The sequence below is a fragment of the Condylura cristata genome, unplaced genomic scaffold (genome assembly GCF_000260355.1).
Source record: "Condylura cristata isolate star-nosed mole 26May11 unplaced genomic scaffold, ConCri1.0 scaffold00032, whole genome shotgun sequence".
NCBI lineage: Eukaryota > Metazoa > Chordata > Mammalia > Eulipotyphla > Talpidae > Condylura > Condylura cristata.
The window spans coordinates 20047069-20047646 of record NW_004567133.1 but is presented as its reverse complement, the minus strand read 5'-3'; the positions used below and the strand labels follow the sequence as shown (position 1 = coordinate 20047646).

Sequence of the window (578 nt, the reverse complement as noted above, 5' to 3'; positions counted from 1 at the left end):
GTGTCTGGACTGGCCTTCCTGGCTCTCCTGGCCTCGCTCAGCTCCTGACCCCCGGCCCACGTGCGGTGCCCGGAGGGCCAGCCCGAGGGCTCACCAGGACAGCGGGAAGTGCCCTGTGTTCCCCGACTCACAGGCAGCCCCCAGGCTGAGGCCTGAAGACCCTGCGGCGTCCATGTCCGGGGCAGCCAGGTGGCGGGAGGAGCCCGGGCCCGGCTCTGCAGGGTCCGGCGCTGACCGGGCCGGGAGCCGGCCTGTGGCAGAGCAGACTCTCAGGCCAGACCCTTGGCCACAGCCGGGCGGGTGAGCCCTGGGTTGGCGGGCGGTGGGGGTGAGGAGGGCTGTGGGGCTCCCCACCCCCTGCCTGTGGTCCTGCTGAGCCTGTGGCCCCAGGTCAGCGCCGCGCCAGGGGGGCTGTCCGGCTGCCCCGGGCCGCGTCCCTCTCCCACAGCCCGACAGGGCGCGGCTCTGGGGCCCACGGGTTAATGTTCAGCCGCAGCGAGGCGGCGCCTGCCCTGCTGTGCCCGGAGTGGGCTCGTGGCGCTCGGCGCTCCGGAGGCCGCCTTGCAGCTGCCAGGCCG

At 75.1% G+C, this 578-nt stretch overlaps 1 protein-coding gene across 3 annotated transcripts in view; it reads left to right on the top strand.

Moving 5' to 3' along the window:
* The window catches only part of TBC1D24 (TBC1 domain family, member 24), a 13617-nt gene that overhangs the window by 7050 nt on the left and 5989 nt on the right, over positions 1-578 (top strand). The window lies entirely within an intron of this gene.